The sequence below is a fragment of the Nicotiana tabacum genome, chromosome 7 (assembly GCF_000715075.1).
Source record: "Nicotiana tabacum cultivar K326 chromosome 7, ASM71507v2, whole genome shotgun sequence".
Lineage (NCBI taxonomy): Eukaryota > Viridiplantae > Streptophyta > Magnoliopsida > Solanales > Solanaceae > Nicotiana > Nicotiana tabacum.
In genome coordinates, this window is record NC_134086.1 from 41,401,721 (window position 1) to 41,418,108 (window position 16,388).

Consider the following 16,388-nt stretch of genomic DNA (forward strand, 5'->3'; position numbering starts at 1 on the left):
CAAACGAGTTACGAAACAAAAGTCGACAAACGTTGTCGCAACTTACGTTCATAATTTTACTTAAAAATTAGGTCAAATGTTTCTAAGCTTTTATCCCAATTTACAAAGAATTACGGGGTGATCTACCCACCAAATTAAAGATCTATGAGTCTAGTTTTCAACACATTAAACCGTTTGTCAATACGATCTTGAAGTATAAAGATATTCGTATTTTTGCAAGTTTGCGCAGATTGGTAGGTGACCAGTAGGTGCATCACCTACTTGCCAAAATGAGAGGACAAAAGTAAAAGTCCCAAAGTCGGCCAAGAGAGGACATTTAAGGGATTATAAACTCAGTTATTTCACCCTTATTTCAGACCTTCAAAAACAAATTAAACCCCTGCAACTCCTCCCTAAAAATCCCACACAAACCCTAATCGATTTTCCCTCTCTTTCAAGTTCTAATTGAAGATGAAACCTAGAGTTTGAAGAACCAAGGGAAGGGCTGAGTTATCCAACAAGTAAGGTAAGTTACTTCCCTCTTTCATATATTTTGTTCTGCTTTGAATTCATGGTATTTCGTTCTATACATGTAAGAACTCACGGGACGCTGATCAGAAGCCGTGAGTTCGAGTTATTCACTTGTGGCGGACTATTTTGTGGACTGTTTTGTGTTGTTGTTGGGCTGCGTGTTTTACTACTGTTTTGTGGAGTTTTGGAGGTGGAAGGGTGTGTATAAACACCATATATATGTAGGGTTGTGGGCTGATAGTTATTCATAACATTTCCGGGTCGTTTGACACGACTACGGTGGCCGTCGTATGTATGAAGTGATTAGGTTGTGCGTGGACTATTTTGGGAGGCTCAATATGATAATTATTGATGTTGTTTGGGCTGTTTGGTAATTGTTTTGAATTGTGTGAAGTCATATATATAGGGTAGGTGTTGTCCATTTCATCGTAAAATAGGTTGTGGTCGATACTAATAGTTATGACGCTTAAATAATAACGATAGTATCGTTTCTCTTATTGTAAACTAAGGAGTTGTGACAATTACATAGCTTGAGATTGGGGCAGTATATACAAGGTATGTGAGGCTATCCCTTTCCTTCTTTTGCACGACTCCGATTGTACATAATGTAATGAACGAGCTTCCAAAGATACTCCACTCTTAGAAGCTAGCAGTACTTACATTGTTTTCCCTCTTATGGAACGATTGATGTTAATGTTGCTTCTCTTATTCTTATGTTATCAATGTTGTTGGTACTTCCTGATTCTTATAAGGTTCATAGTGAAGAGTTAGTCCTAATAACGTGTACAGAGGATACCGACCTTACGTCACTCCGAAAGGTTTAGAATGTGATTCCATGTGTCGAGCATGTGTTATATATATGTATCTATTTTACTCTACCGAGCTGCGCTATAGTCGACCGGGTATGACACCTATTGTGCAACCACTGATCAGTTGGGTTTTACCGAGCTCCACGTGACCGGGTACGTTTTTTTTACCGAGCCTTTTACGGCCGGGTACGATATGATGATGTTGATGCCCACAGATGCGTATAATTTAAAAGTTTATGTATTTATATATATGTATCATGCATTTCATGTCAGTAGCCCTCAGAGGTACTCAAATGTTACATGTTGTATATTCTCTATCCCTGCTTACATTACTGTTCGTATTTATGGTTCCCTGCCTTACATACTCAGTACTTTATTCGTACTGATGTCCTTTTGTTTGTGGACGCTGCATGTCATGCTGCAGGCCCTGATAGATAGGCAGGTGCAGCTTCCCCACCGCAGTAGGCTGTCCAGTTCAGCAGTGATTGGCGAGATCCCTTCTCCGAACTTGCCGTGGTCTTGGTATGCATTTTTGTTATAGACATTACGGGTATGTCGGGGCCCTGTTCCGGCTATGTTGCAGCACTTATGTTCATTTAGAGGCTCATAGACAGGTGTCGACTCATGCATAGTTTGGTATGCCTTATCGGCTAGTTTTTGTTGTATAGTCTTTCATGGTAGCATGGTAGCTCGTACCTTATATGTAGTTTCTTGATTGTCTGGTCATCCCATGTTATGTATGTTCATGCCATCATATTTTATTGTTGGTTGTCCATGATCCATGTCCACCATTTATATTGATCTCGTCAACCCTAAAAGATAATAAAGAAGGTTAGATAAAATGTATGTTGGTGCTTGACAAGTATGGTCGGGTGCTAGTCATGGCCCTCCAGTTTGGGTCGTAACATGGTAATAACTTTCTTCGAAAATTTTTGGAACCCGGGCACGTGGGCCCGGGGATGAATTTTAGAAAGTCTTCAAATAGACTTGGGAAATCACTTTGATAGTTAGAATATGAACTTTTGAACATGTATTGATTATTTTATATAATATTTGACTAGTTTCCAGTTGTTTGGCACTAAATTGAGGGTTTGAGCACAATCTTGGACCGGAAAGTAGGCTTTGAGACGAAGTATGTCTCTTTTCTAATGTTTTAAGAGGGAATTAACCCCATATGTGAACTAAATTAATATGTGCTTCTATTTGTGGGGTGCAACGTATGCACGAGGTAACGAGAGTGCGTGCGTAGCTACTATTCATGCTTATGTTCGTGTAGTTTTAGGTTTACACCATGCTTTGTTGACATCGTTATTTGATTATGCTTATTAATTGTCTTGAATAGAGCTAAGGTTGAGGATTTTGAGAATTTAAAAGCTTCTAGTTGAATTTATTATTTTGAAAAGAATTGAGGGATATTATGATAACTTGAGAAATATATGTTCAACTACTCTCATGGGAGCGGGCCGTTCGCCTCGGCAGGTTAATAGATGCATCTGTAATCCGTGCTTTTCAACCCTCGGTAGTGCACAATATATGTATATGTATATTTTGATTGGGCCGTACGTCCTCGCATAATTCGCGCGTAATGATATTGGAAAACCTATTATATTTGATTATTTTTCATTGGCTTGAGGGGTTAAATGGTTAGATGAGGGAAATGACTTGGTCCTTACTTACGGTAAAAAGGATTGTTTATTTATTTCTTGCTCTGAGTTTTATTATCATTTTTATATATCATGTTTAATTAGAACTTCATATTATTATATTATTGGCCCATAGTGAGTGTCGAAGTCGACCCCTCATTACTACTTCTTCGAGGTTATACTAGATACTTATTGGGTACATATTGTTTATGTACTCACGCTACACATTTGCACTTAATATGCAGGATCTGAGGCAGGTGCATTTGGATATCAGACTCGGCACACACTTGATTTCTACTTCGAGACTTCACGGTGAGCTGCCTTCCAAGCCGTTCTGCAGCAACCAGAGTCTTTCTTTTGCTTATACTTTTCTGTCTATTTCACTTCAGATAGTAGACTAGTATTTTTTTGTATATTCTCCTAGAATGCTCATACACTTGTGATACCAGATCTTGGCACACACTAGTAGACTTGTGGTTTTGGTTATTTTATGATTATGATTGCACTCAGTTGCTTTCGTGTTATTTATTTCAAATCTATTATTTCTTAATTCTTTTAATTTAAGGGAAGCTTAATTACTTGGAAAAATCTCTTAAAAGGAGGAATCACGTGGCTAGTTCACAGTTGGCTTGCCTAGCGGCAGCGTTGGGCGCCCTAACGGTCTATTATAGAATTGGGTCGTGACACAACTTGGCCACGCAAGACCCGAAGAGGATAGTTTTGTCAGCTTTTTAGAAGAGTATAAATAGTACTTTTTAGGTATTTTTTGACAAAGAGGGATATTGTACGAGCGACTATGAGTTTTCCTAAGGGTTAACAAGTGACATCACGGTTTCTCATCTTCTTTTTCTCTATTAGCATCAATGTAGGATTAAAGGATTATTTGATTGTTTCTTCTATTATCATGTCTAGCTAAACTCATTAGCTATGGTTGTGAATTTGAAGTGGTGTTATAGCTATGGGTTATTAATAAAGATTCGTCTTATGATTAAATATTGTGTTATCTAATTGCTCCATTGTATAATTTGGTGGTTGCAAATACAAGATTAACGCCTATCATACTTAGTTCTAACTTGGAAAAATGAAACCGAATTTAGGTATAAAGCAATTAGCAAGGAATTTGGTAGATTAAGGAATTGATCTCATCTCAATTAGTGGAATCAAACTAGGAATAGAGAGATTCTTACTTGGGCATGAACAATTGTATTGCATAGAACTCTAAATAGTTTGGAAAGGCATTTGTGAGTAAAAACCTCTTAATGTCGGAAAATACTAAGTTGGTATTAATGATATTGTTGTCATAACACATGTTTGATTGACTAGAATCGAATACATATATACCCATAGCATAGCATACACGAAGGAGGAGCAACCCCAGTGCTTTCTCTCATTGGTTACTACTCTCTGATTATTTTCGCATTCTAAGTGTTTGATTAAATTTCATAGTAATAATTTTTTATGTAATTGTAGAAAATCAGTCTATTATTTGAATAGTACTTTAAGTTCATTGAATTCACGCACTCTTTGACATTCTAGCACACACCATACTCATCGTGGGATCAACCTCAACCTTGTCGGGCTTATTATTGCAATCGACCGTACTACTGACAAGTTGAGAGTAGGATTGGACGAGACCAGAACCCGTATGTCCTCTTTATTTAAACTTTTTATTATTTACTTTAATTTATCATTTATACATAATTTTTAAGTGTAAGATTTACATATAATAAACTCTTAATATTCTTAAAGGTTTTAGAATTTTTACATAGTTTTAGTTAATTTTAAACTCCTAAACATTGTAAAGACCCGACCGGTCACTTTGCTTTCTAGATCAATGTTACCCTGAATAAGACTTCCCGTATGTGCTTTATTATTTTATAACTTGCGGGTATGGTTAGTTAAGGATTTCGAAGGGTTCGGATTAAAATCGGAACACATGGTTCCTTAATATTGGCTTTAAAAGGTTAAGTTTGACTTGAGTCAACATTTTGAGTAAACAACTTCGGAATTGGAATTTGACGGTCCCAATAGGTTCGCATGATGATTTTGGACTTGAGCGTATGCTCGGATCGGATGACCCGGGAGCGTTTCGGCGCTTAATACTAAAAGTTGGCACATTGAAGGTTTTAAAGTTCTTTAAATTTGGTTTGAAATAGGTTTTGATGTTATCGAGGTCCGTTTGGGATTCCAAGCTTGGGAATAATTTCATATAGTGATTTAAGACTTGCACGCTAAATTTGGTGTCATTCCGAGTAGTCTAAGTATGATTCGGTACGTTCGGAGCAAGTTGAAAACTTGAAGTTCATAATTTGATTCAATTTGGTTTTGGTGCGCGATTTTCCTATCATGTTTATGGACATGATGGAGCATTTGGACGGGATCCCGAGTAGCTCGAGTGAGTTTCGGACCATCCGGAGCTAAGTCCAAATTTCTGTCACTGCTACTTCTTTTTCCTTCTTCACAATCGCGAGGAAGGTGCCGCGTTCGCGAAGAAGGAAAAAGGGGGACTGGAAAATTGTGCTATGCATTTGCATACCTAGCCCATGTTCATGGAGGTCTGGGACCTGTGTCCTTCGCGCTCGCATGCAGTGGCTCGCGTTCGCTTAAGGAAGGAGAGCTAGGGGTGGGCACACTGCTTCTCTTCGCGTTCGCGTAGGGCTGGCCAACTAAGGCTTCACGTTCGCGTGGTCCCTCTCGAACGTGAATGCGGCCGCACAATCCTACAGACCATACAATAATGAATGCGGCCGTACTTGACCTCCTGCGGCCGCACAATTTCGGTGCGGTCTGCATGCCTTTAGCTGGCCTAAACACTACTCTCTGAATCTTCCCTTTGCGGCCGCACTAGAATTGTGCGGTCCGCACTGCTGGCCTTTTTGCCTTGTTTTGGTTCTTGTTCACTTTTGACTCCTTTATGAGTTGATTTTGACTTCTTTGGCTAGTTTCCCAATATTCCTGCAAGTAAGCACATTTCGTTAGTTTTCGGAAATACCTTTAAGCATTTTAGAGCTAAAACGCAAGTAAAAAAGAGCAAATAAGCGGTCAAAATCCCTACTTATCAACTCCCCCAAACTTAAGCTTTTGCTTGTCCTCAAGAAAATAAGGCAATTCCCACCTCCACTAGAAAAGGGATATTTCAGCTATAAGGTAAATCAGTCATTCATCTATTGGGACCAACAATTACTACAACACATATGAATAAGCAAATAAGGTAAATCAGTCATTCATCAATTGGGACCAACAATTACCCACAACACATATGAATTATCAATAACGCAATGATTTGACTTTTTGAGTGCAATAGTTTTAGTGTGACAGTAAAGCATCAAGAGTTGACTCTATTCATCAATGAAGCTCGCTCTTTCATGTAGGTAATTGTGGATCCCAAACTCCTCCTCCTCTACTCTCCATTAGCAAATCTCACTTTAGAATGCAACACTCGAAGCAAGGATTGTGAAAAGTTCGCTCATCTCTCTCAAAAGAACGTCACAAGTCCGGCTTTAAGTACCATATGTTTTCCCCTTATGTAAATCACCACTAATGTAAGCTCACTCAACTTTAAATCATGTAGGTCTTTTTCCTTAAGCACTCCATTTTCTCTTTTCGTCTCATACTTTCTCAACTCTTTGAGTCATTTTCTTCTTCCTCAAGGGAAATAGAGAGACGTAACGTCACTCTTTCTTGATCATGACATTCATTTTTCTCCTTTTCTATTTATTTCAGCCTTTTTTCCTTATTTCTTTTGAATTCCCTTCAACTCTTCTCTTTATTCACTTTCTTTTTGGCATTTTTCTTTTTGTTCCTTCTTTCTTTTCTTTGCCTTCAATTTTTTTCATTTCCTTTTCTTCTTTGTACTTTTATCACTTCAATCTCCTTGTCTCTCCTCCAAACTTATGTTTTTTGCCAATTGTTTCTCAAGAATGCTAAGGAAAGACTGGGTGCCAAAAGAGGGTCATTACAGAACGGATAAAGGCTTGTAGTGGTTGTTGAAAGAAAAGGGCTTAGGCTTGAAGGGGTTGACTAGGGATATCACATTGGTAGGCTATGGAAGATTTAAAATTTCAAATTGGATCAAGGAGAGCCTACGACCATTTTTCAAGCCAAGCTACACTTAGAATTTTGCCCAGACAAATATTTGGGGCAAGTTCTAGACCAATAGCACGGGTACTTGGACTTGTAACTAAACATCTCATCTCTCATGCTTCTGGATTGCTAAAGAGAATAGAGTCCAGGGCCTACAACAACCCTAGCTAAGATTAAGAATCAAAAATGGCTCGATTTGAGCCACTCGATGACTGCTTAAGTCAACACAAGAGTCAAAAGGGTCACAACTAGAGCTATTTTTTGCCAACAAATTGTTTTTAACCGTCCAACCATAGGTAAATTTATTGGTACCAAGTGAAGCATGCTTGAGATCTCTTTTATTCATTACTACTTTATTTTCCATAACATAAAAGAAACAAACTCAATCCCTTAAGAAGGTTGTCACGCCATCCATCATTGGGAAGAGCCACCCGGTTCACACATAATCCACCTTTGGAAAGAACTGTGGCATTAAAAAACCAAAGGCTTATTATTCACTCAAAACGTAAAAAGAAGCTACTAAAGTAAATAAGAAGTTATACTACTAAGGAAAAACAAACTAAAGAAGCTAAGAAATAAACTACGGAAAGCGAGATAAAGGAATATACAAACCAAAGTCAAATGAATATAAACATAAGGGAAATGAATATCTACATCAAATGGGGAGAATATATACATACCAAAGGAAAATAAAGATGAAAAAATAGTATCAAAGTTATTACAGCCCAAATGTCAAATGTCAAAGTCAAATAATCAAAATACACCCTCCCCCCAAATGAAAATAAGTATTGTCCTCAATGCTTAAGTAAAATAAGAACAGGGAAAGGAGAGAGAGTTAGGAGAACTCCCTATGAGGTCTCAGTCTGCATAGGATCAGCACCCTCAGTCTCAAGTTGTATCTCATCATCACCTGGCTGAGGGACAACAGGGTTGTTGAGCATCTGGATCATCTCCTCAGTGGTGTGGGCAGTCACAACCGGCTCCTTAGACTGGCTGGTTGCTGCATCTGGTGCCTCAGGTACTCCTGGTGGTGTCTGTGTTGTTGGGGGTGCTGTCTCCATGAGCAGGTCCAATGGTAAATTACCGGCAGATGTAATTTTCTCAATCTATTTTCTCAGCTTATCCACTGACTTCTTTGATACCTGAGACTTCCACATCTTCTTGACCTATTTGCCCAAATCCTCAATAACTTTTCCGTAGAATTCCTTGACCAGGTACTCATTTGCATCTATGATGCTGTTGGTGAACCATTTATCCTTTCCACTCTTGGAATTGCCTAAGGACATTGGGGTTGTTCTTGTTCAAATTTTTCATAAAAAATTGTCACTCAAGAGTGAGCAACCTCTGTGTCCATCATTCCCTAAACTTTGCAAACGCAATGGCACTGACAAATCTGTCCTCCCATATCTCTGGCCTCCTTTACCTCTCTAAACCTCCCACTATAGTATCTCCCCCTCTACCATCATCTGGGACATTATCATCATTGTCTAAATTGATTGGAGCAGGTGGAGAATGTGAGGAAGAGAGCTCAGAATCTTGACTACCCTCTTTCGACCTTCAGACAAACTGGCAGCTGAAGAAGACTCATCTAACAAATGAAATCTCCCCAAGAGTTGTTGTGATTGGTCTTCCGGCTGTGTTTGCACGGATTTACCCTCAGAAGCCTCCCCAAATGGGACATACTCACTGGTCTCGGAGGTATCAGGGGCTCTATTGGCTGTGGCTTTTTTACTTATTGCCCTTTTGATTGCTAAAGAGGGGTTGCTTCTGCCTCAACCCCGGCCTCGGGAGGGTTCTGCCCTCCCTTTTGATATATCTCCTTTTCCACATGATCGAACCATTATCTGCAACATAGAAGTAATAGACATCAATTAGAATTGAAGCTCATAATGCATACACAGTCATTGTTCAATGTTGCAGGAAAACAGTCTTAGAAGGGCAGTGCGGACCGCACAAAAGTGAGTGCGTCCGCACAATCAAGAGTGCAGACCGCACAATTTTGACTGGGGTCGCACATCCCTAGGTTCAGACTACTAGGTCTCTAATGTTTCATCAGTGCGGACCGCACATAAATGAGTGCGGCCACACAAGTCAGGCATACAATTTCCCTAACTAAAAGAGCTGCGGACCGCACAAAAGTGTGTGCGACCGCATAGCTCACAATGCAGACCACACAAAAATGAGTGCGGCCGCACAATTTGAATGGAACGGGCAGTGACTTAGGGTTCATGCAACTTTTTCACAAATTAGACATAGTTTAAGCAATTAAACATGTTTAGCTACTTACCCAGGCCCCAATTAATGTTCAAGATGATACCCACATGAATCTAAGCAACAATGACTAACTACTAACATTTTTAGGCATGTAATTAACCCTAAATCAAAGAACAAAACAAAACAAAAAATGAAGAATCTACAGATGAAATTAACATACCAGTAATGAAGATGCAGGTGAGAATCTAAGTTGATGAAATGAGGGAAGATTTGAGAGCAATGGGGAAATGCACGGTGCTAGCTTGGCTTCAAGGCTTAAAAGATCGTAAAGTGTAAAAAGATGAATGAAGCCCTATTTATAGTTATACCCGTTGGGCCCAGATTTTTACCTGAGTGCAGTCACATAATTTTGATGTGGTCCGCACTCCTTACATGCCCTTGTGATGTATCGTTGCGGACCGCACAAAAGTGAGTGCGGCCGCAGAATTGGTGCAGACCGCACAAATGTGTGTGTGGCCGCAATTTTTTAAGAACTTTTGACAAGCCAAACTTCAGAGACTATGCATTTTTTCCCTTCCAGTTGTGCGACCACACACAGAATTGTGCGAACGCAGAATGGTGATGCGGTCCGTATAATTTTGGTGCGGTCCGCATTGTTGTGACACTTAGACCAATTTTTCATGCACAGTCCGTGCAATGCATACCCGTTCTTGCATACACTTCAAAACTAGTTGGCACAAAACAAAGCCTATCTAATCTAAAGAAGGAAACCAAGAAAAATAAAAAGACACATGGGTTGCCTCCCAAGAAGCGCCTGATTTAATGTCGCGACACGACACAGATTACCAATCACTTGAAATGAAGAACTGCCATAATATGGCCATCATCAACCTTGCCAAGATAATGTTTAACCTGGTAGCCATTGACTCTAAAAACCTCATCATTCTTATTTTCAAATCTAGAGCACCAAAGGGGGTTACATTCACTACTTCAAAGGGGCCACTCCATTTAGATTTCAACTTGCCCGGAAACATCCATAATCGGGAATTGAACAATAGCACAAGATCACCTTCTTTAAACTCCTTGTTGTGGATGTACTTGTCATAGAGGTACTTCATCTTCTCCTTGTAAAGGGAAGAACTTGTGTAGGCATGGTACCGGAATTCATCAATCTCATTCAATTGTGCCACTCTTAGGTTTGTTGCGACATCCCACTCAAAGTTCAACTTCTTCAAAGCCCACATGGCCTTATGCTCAAGTTCTACCGGAAGATGATACGCCTTCATCAAGTTTTCTTGACCAATCCGTTCAGTTGGCGTTCACAGTCTTTGACAAAATACTCTTGATCTCCCGGTTGGAGACTTCAACCTGTCCGCTTGCTTGAGGATGGTAGGGGTTGAGACTTTATGAGTGACACCATACTTTGTGAGTAAGGTATCAAAATCTCGATTGCAAAAATGCGAACCCCCATCACTAATAATGGCCCTCAGAGTACCAAACCTTGTGAAGATGTTCTTTTTCAAGAATGTCACCATACTTCGAGCTTCGTTGTTGGGTAAAGCCACGACTTCAACCCATTTTGACACATCGTCCACATCTACCAAAATGTAAGTGTTCCCACAAGATCTCACGAATGGTCCCATGAAATCAATACCCCAAACATCAAAGATATCAATCTCTAAAGTGGTGGTAAGGGGCATCTCATTCTTCTTAGAAATCTCACCGACTCTTTGGCACTCATCACAACGCTTGACAAGCTCACTAGCGTCCTTGTAGAGGGTAGGGCCAATAGAATCACAAGTCAAAACCTTTGTAGCCATTCTAGCTCCACCATGGTGACCACCATATGGTGAAGAGTGGCAAGCCTCACGAATTCCCATTTGTTCTTCTTCCGGCACACATCATCGGTGTAATGACCCGACCGGTCGTTTTGAGCTCCGGCACGTCATTCAGCAGTTTGAGGCCATGAGCGACTTCATCTTAGGTATATTGACTTGTGTGTATGGTCAGAATTAAAATTCAGGAAGTTTGGAGTCAAATCTAAATGGAAATTCTCATTTTGAAAGCTTAAAATTGAAGAAATGAACTAGGATTGGAATTTTGAGTAAACGACCTCGGAATTGGGATCCGAAGGTTCCAGTAGGTTCGTATGATGATTTCGTACTTGGGCGTATGCCCGGATTGGGTTTTGGATAACCCGGGAGCGTTCTGACGCCTATTGTGGAAGATAGCATTTTAGAAGAAATTGCATCAGTTTGGTTTAAAATGCATTTCAGTGTTATTGATATCCGTTTGGGATTCCGAGACTAGGAGTAGCTCCATATGGTGATTTTGGATTTGGGAGCGCGATCGGAAGTGAATTCAGAGGTCCGTAGGTCATTTTGGAGCTGTTCGGCTAAAGATGGAAAATTGAAGGTTTTTGAGAAAATTTGGCCGGAAGTGGAAATTTTGATATCGGATTCGAAAGGCGAATTTTATGGTTTGGATAGCTTCGTTAGGTTATTTGGGACTTAGGAGTGTGTCCGGAATATCTTTGTGTTGTATATGAATTATGGGAAAAATTTGAAATTTTTTTGATATTTAATATTGTTAAAGTTGACTTTGGTCAACATTTTTGATAAACGGACCCGGACCCGTGATTTTTCGGTCTCGAAAGGTCCATAGAAAAATATGGGAGTTGAACGTGTTTTCGGAATCGAATTCCGAGGTCCCAAGCCTGAGAAATGAATTTATTTATTAATTGTTTTCTGAAAATGTTTAAGGAAAATGAAAATGAAATTTGATCAGAAAGTAATGGTATCAGGCTCGTATTTTGGTTCCGACGCCCGGTACAGGTCATATATGTTGGTTAAGCGCTTCCTGTAAAGTTTGGTTACAAACGGACGTTGTTTGACGGGTTTCGGCCTTAAATTGGAAAATTTGAAAGTTTATGAAATTTGAAAGAATTCTTGGATTTAAGGCTCAAATCATTGATTTTGATGTTATTTTGGCGATTTGATCGCTCGAGCAAGTTCGTGTGATGTTTTAGAGTCAGTGTTCATATTTGGTTTGGAGCCCCGAGGGCTCGGGAGTGTTTCGGAGGTGTCTCGGAGTGATTTCGGACTTAGGAAAAATTGCAGAAAATTCTGCTGTGCCAAGAAAATTTTAGGTGCGAGTAGTCCAGTTTGGAAGCTCATATCTCGTAATCTATAAGAAATCCGTAAAAGAGCAAAACACAAAAGTTGTAGCCCATATATGCTAGTTTTCGAAAAGTTAAACCATTCGCGATTTGGATATCATCTCAGAAAGTTACGATGGATGAAAAGGGTTGTTGGAGCAATTTCGGCAGAATTTACGATGCACTTTAGAAGCTCATATCTCGGGATATATAAAGAGTTATATGGTGTACAACCTATCAAATTAAAATTCTTGAGTCTAGTTTCTAAATATTCAAACCGTTTGTCATTTGGATATTTATACAAGATGTTATGGGTGTTTAAACAGAAGGTGTCCGACAAGGAACAATTTTAATAGGATGTACAACTTGTATAGCACAAGTGCAAGGTACAACTCGACGAAGCACAGACAGATTCTTTTATACACGGATTTAGCTCACTTTTCTTCATTTCTTCAAAGTATGGACGATTTTTGGGGAGCTTCAAGAGGGAATTTTCATCATCAATGTGAAGGAAAGTTATCCCCACCTATTTTGAGTTAAGTACATCAATTATGTATGGATTTGAGCATGAAAATTGTAGAAAAATTAAGGATTTAGGCCTAGGGATTTGAAAATAAGATTTGGTGATTTGAGGGGTCAAATGAACTCCGATTTTGGTAAATTTTATATGTACGGACTCGTGGCAAGACGAGGAATCCGGTGATGTAACTTTCATAATTTTTCGATAAGTGGGCCCGGGGCTCGGGTTTTGCAAATTTCGTGATTTTCGATATTTTTCGAGTCTTTTCGATTGGGTTATATTCACTTAGCCTATTGTAATATATTCCTTGTGGTTTTGGCAAGATTCGACGCGCGAGGAGGTCGATTCGAAAGGAAAGGGCATCGCGGAGTAGACTTTTGGCCATCTTGAGGTGAGTAATAGATGTAAATGTTGTTCTGTCACATCGTAACGCTATATTGAGGCGTGACACGCACTCCATGGCGAGTGAGGGGTCGGATACTATTGGGTATTGTGACTTGGTCCATCCCGTGTGATGTTTATACTATACTGGTGATTGATACACATACTTCATTGATATTACTGGGTTTGATGCCATGTTTGGGGCCTTGTGCCGATTTGTAAAATCCTTCGAGGATTGATATTACTGCTTAGCATGATTTGCATATCATTTAATTTCAGTCTAAGGTTTTAAATGTTGTTTCGCAAACTCAGCCATAATTCTAAGTGTTGAAAACTTAAATGATATTTTTAAATGCCCAAGAGGCTTATTATATTATTTTCTGGACTGATTATAAAGTGACTTGAAACAGTGGTAACAATGACACTGTGTGATATACTTGAAACAATGGTAACAATGACACTGTGTGATATACTTGAAATAGTGGTAACAATGACACTGGATGATATACTTGAACAGTGGTAACAATGGCACTGTATGATATAAATTGGTCAGGTAACAATGGCTGACCGGTCAGGTAACAATGACTGACCAAGATATTGCGCTTGGGCTGTAGGAGCCCCTCCGGAGTCTGTACACACCCCCAGTGAGCGCCGTCGACGATAAATAAATATAGATGGCTCGGGCTGCACGCCGCAGTGGGTACTGGAATGTACCATCATATGCATTGCATTGCATTCATGTATTTGTATTTATACTGGTGTTTAGCTGCCCAGTTCCATATGTTGTTGTATATTCGGATTGTAGCTTACTTTGTGTATTTACTGGATTTTCTTATTTTCGGACTGTAGTTACTTTTATTACTCACTGGGTCGGAGCACTCACTTTACTCTCTGCACCTTGTGTGGAGATCCAGGGTAGTCTCAGGCTCAGTAGATCCAGTTGATCAGCATATCCAGCCTCTGGGAGTATCGAGGTAGTTGCACGGCGTTCGCAGCCATTGATCTTCTCCCTCCTATCCTATCTCTTTATTTTCACATTATCGGACTTTGGATATACCGTGTATTAGGATGATATTCTGTATTCTAGAGGCTCAGATTCGTGACACCGGGTCCTAGTGAGATTATATTGTGTATTTTGTTAAAATCTTCAGTACTTTAATCTTGCTTAATTGATATTTCTTTCCGCTATTTTTGATAAATTGGGTTAAGTGTTGAATAATGGTCAGGCTTGCGTAGTAGTGTGCTGGGCACCATCACGACCGGGATTTGGGTCGCGACAAGTTGGTATCAGAGCCTAGGTTACTTTGCCTCGCGAGTCATGAGCCAATTTAGTAGAGTCTCGCAGATCGGTACAGAGACGTCTGTACTTATCCTCGAGAGGCTTCCGAACCTTTAGGAAAACTTCACATTCTTGAATTCTTATCGTGCGTCCTTGATTCAGCTTGAAAAGAAACTTTTGAAATTCCTTCCGCGTGATCGTATGCACCAACGGGCGCTCAGTAACAGATGTGTCTCGATAGCTTTTGATTCCCCGATCGAGGGGCGAGGTGTAATATCTATGAGTTTGAAGTTAGACCAGTCTGGAGGACTTGAGGCCAAATCTTTGCCAATGGCTTGAGCACCGAGGTGCTGATTTTGTGAGCAAGTGTTTTGAACTCATATGTTCATTATTGTCCTTGTTAGCCGGAATGGCAGTTGGATATCCACGTGATGAGTATGTTAGTGTTGCGAGGTGTATTTGTACGACTTGGTAGTGGCGAAGAAGCCTACTGGATAGTAGATGAACTGTTAAGTGATTCGTTTCTTATTGTGATTTGTTGAGTAGCCCGAGTTATGGGCGCGTGAAGAATATTTTTCGTGTCTCCTAGTTAGATAAGTCTGGGAGCTGAGAACGCTTCCGTAAATGTATTATGACGAAATCGTTAAGTCAAGGAGACCACCTTGAAGGTCGAAAATATTAAACGAAGAATATGTTCCTACTTGGTTGAATAGCCCAATAATGGAGGGTTGAAGGGTATTTTCTATGTGTTATGATTCAAATAGGTGCAACGCATGTCCATGTATCAATTTAGATTTATGTAATTGATATGCATTGTGATGCTTTGTCAAGTTGTGGATGTGTTGTTAGGATGGTTTTGGTGATTCTCTGGTAGGTGGATAGGACCAATTACAAAGGAGGCTCTGCCGAAATTTTTGAAAAATTTAGGACTTAAAAAAAAAATTGGTCGCCTAGAGAGTGGGCTTAACTGTTGTGTGAGTAAATGCAAGAATTGCAGAAGAGTTAAAATTCCAGATGATTCGTGTTTCTACGAGCTTATGATGGAGTGATTTTAATCTCACCATGATATTACGACAGCAATAGAGTATATGTGTTGTGATATATGGCTTCGAGCCAAGTTGGGGAGCTTGCTGTTGATTAGCTAATTGCACGGTTTATTACCTGCGTGAATTCTGGTTATTGGCGTATTGGTGGGTTATTGCATCTACGGAAAAGGACCATGAGTGGTAATTTGAGTAAATGAATTGTTGGATGCATGCTATGGTTAGCCTTATTGGCTCATGTTCAGACTTGAGGGAAGATTCATGATTTATGCCTCGTATAGGTGCAGGCTTCGAGGGAAGTGATCCCTCTAGGTGCTTTATCGAGAGGGTATTCATATGTTATAAAATTCAGTAGAGTTGGTTGCATTCGGGGCCAAGTCAGAGCTGGGTGGCTCTCAATAGCGGTCCTAGTTAATTCAAGAGGTAAAGTGTGGTGCCTAATGATTTTGAGTCTATAAGTACGGTTAAGAGTCAAGCTTTTGAAGCAGCTTATGAAGAAAGGCACAGAATGTTCTATGATGTTTTGACTTGCGGTGTAGCATTTGAGAGACATGAAATGGTCATGGTATTTGAGACAGCATGGTCTCGTGATTTAAGGTCACTCGGGGTGAGTTTGGTTGAAATAAGTTAGGTGTTAAAGGGAGATATTATTATTTCTAAGGCAATCAAGGATAAATTGGAAGGAAGTAGATTGATTAGCCATAGTTGAGTTGGTATACTGGTGTCAGTGATCGGTTCATTCAGCGTGA